This window comes from Schistocerca piceifrons, unplaced genomic scaffold (genome assembly GCF_021461385.2).
Source record: "Schistocerca piceifrons isolate TAMUIC-IGC-003096 unplaced genomic scaffold, iqSchPice1.1 HiC_scaffold_968, whole genome shotgun sequence".
Classification (NCBI taxonomy): domain Eukaryota; kingdom Metazoa; phylum Arthropoda; class Insecta; order Orthoptera; family Acrididae; genus Schistocerca; species Schistocerca piceifrons.
In genome coordinates, this window is record NW_025729243.1 from 35001 (window position 1) to 37500 (window position 2500).

At 63.0% G+C, this 2500-nt stretch overlaps 1 pseudogene; it reads left to right on the forward strand.

Moving 5' to 3' along the window:
- The window catches only part of LOC124774653, an 8046-nt pseudogene that overhangs the window by 2796 nt on the left and 2750 nt on the right, over positions 1–2500 (forward strand).

Genomic DNA, 2500 nt, shown 5'->3' on the forward strand with positions numbered 1-2500 from the left:
GTGATTTCTGCCCAGTGCTCTGAATGTCAACGTGAAGAAATTCAAGCAAGCGCGGGTAAACGGCGGGAGTAACTATGAGAGGCGTGGTCTCGTGGTAGCGTGAGCTGCTGCGGAATGTGAGGTCCTCGGTTCAAATCCTCCCTCGAGTGGCGGGAGTAACTATGACTCTCTTAAGGTGGCCAAGTGGCGGCGGTGTGGCTGCATCCGGACTTGGCTTTTCGAAGTGCGGTCTTGATGTAGTCGTGCTGCTGCTGCGAGGTGCCTTCCTTGGGTTATAGTTACAGGGAGAGTGATGCGCAATACATGGGCCTAGCCCTCTTAGCCTCTCCTCTCCTGCGGTCTTCTCCCCTTCTCGTGGGCCCGCTGATTTTCGCAGAGTGGAAGACCGCACCAGGGGCTTGGGGGGGTTACCAGCCCCCCCTCGCATTATCCCTTTATAGTTGGGGGCAGCCGACAAGAAACAAGAGATGGTGGCCCTTCCGCTGAAGGTGCCACCCCAGCTACCCCAGCACCTATCCGGCCAACCGGCCGTAACGAAAATGCGATAGTTTGTGTAGCTCCCTTTGCTTGCAGTGAGTGCCACCGCACTTTTACCACGAAGAACGGTCTCGGGGTCCATCGCCGCCGCCAACACCCTGCGGCCGCCAACGCTGAGATCGTGACGGAGAGGCATCGCGCGAGGTGGACGGAGGAAGAAGTCCTGTCGCTCGCCAAGGCAGAGGCCGAACTGTTCCTTGAGAGGGACGCCCGGTTCTTCTTTGTAAATCAAGAACTTACCAGGATGTTCCCCGACCGAACGCTTGAGGCAATCAAATGCCGACGGCGGCAAGCTGCCCACAAGCAGCTTGTCCGCCAATTCATGGAGGCACTTGAGATCGGTCGGGGCGAAGAGCCGGCGTCCCGCCGTGGAGCAGCGAGCTCGCTGCCTGACGCGGGCGAGGCCGCTGCGCCGCCCGTCGACGCAGCCGAGGACTTCGCGGCCGACACCACCGGGCCGCCGCCGGAGGGGCCGACTGACGCCGCCATCTGGGAGCATCTGGCGGGGCTACCTGCTTCTGCCCAGCGTTTCTCTGCCCTGGATCGAGTCATTGGTCTGGGGCGGGGCACGCCGCCCGATGTCATCCTGGGCATGCTCCCGGATGCCCTTGCGTCGGTCGGGTCCAGGGGGGAGAGGTCGATCACCAGGACACAGCGGCCGCGCCAATCATCCAAGCGGCCGCCTGCCGCCCCGCCGCTGCAGAAGCGTAAGCGGCGCCGCTGGGAATACGCGCGCACACAGGACGCCTTCCGTAGGTCGCGTGCACGTTGCGTGCGCGGCTTGCTGGACGGCACCCTGCTGCAGCCGCCCCCCGACATCCCCGGTCTGCTGGACTTCTGGGCGGACCTCTTCACGAAGAAGCCGATCTCCACCGCCGGCTTCATCCGTGACCGCCTTCTCCCGCACTCGGAGCCTGTCGCTCCTGAGTGCCTATGGGGGCCGGTCACACGTGAGGAGGTCGCTGCTGCCTTGCCGCCCAGGGGATCGGCAGCCGGGCCGGACGGCCTGACTCCAGCGGAGCTGCGGCGCCTGCCGCATGAAGTCCTGGTGAAACTCTTGAACCTCTTCCTCCTGGCCCGCGCCCTCCCCGAGCGTCTGCTTCGCGCCCGGACGTCACTTCTCCCCAAAACGGCTGCACCAACATCCCCCGCTGACTTTCGCCCCATTACGGTCTGCTCGGTGTTGGCGCGGACCTTTCACAAGGTTCTCGCGTCACGCCTGATGCGTGCATGTGCTGTGGACGAACGTCAGCGGGCATTCATCCCCCGGGATGGGATGTTGGAAAACACCTTCATCTTGGACACTGCTCTCACCGACGCAGTCCGCTCCTGTCGCTCTGTTTTTGTGGCATCGATCGACGTCTCTAAAGCGTTCGATTCGGTGGACCATGCTGCCCTCCGCCCCGTGCTGAGGGCTCATGGCCTGCCGGATTGCTTTATTGAGTACGTCGAAAGGTGTTACGAGGGTAGCACGACAGTGATAGCGGGCGGCGCCGACGTGGGCGTGCCCCTGCAGCCGGCTAGGGGTGTGCGTCAGGGTGACCCCCTCTCCCCCCTCCTTTTCAATTTTGCGGTGGACTATGTTTTGAGTCAACTTCCCTCCCACATCGGAGCTCGGATCCTTGGTCGCAGAGTTAACGCTGCGGCCTTCGCAGATGACGTCCTGCTTTTTGCATCGACCGCGAGGGGATTGCAGTCCCTCATCGACGCAGCCGTCGCAGCCCTCGCCCATCTGGGGCTGCAGATCAACGCCCGGAAGTGTTTCACCCTCGCCTTAGTCGCGTCTGGGCGCGACAAGAAGGTGAAGGTCGACGCCGACGTTACCTTCAAAGCGGGCAACGCCACCGTGCCCGCCCTACGTGTGGGTGAAACCTTCCGGTACCTGGGACTGCAATTCTCCACCGCGGGTCGCTGCGTTTTCAACCCACGACGCCACCTGGTGGAGCAGCTGGACGTCATCTCC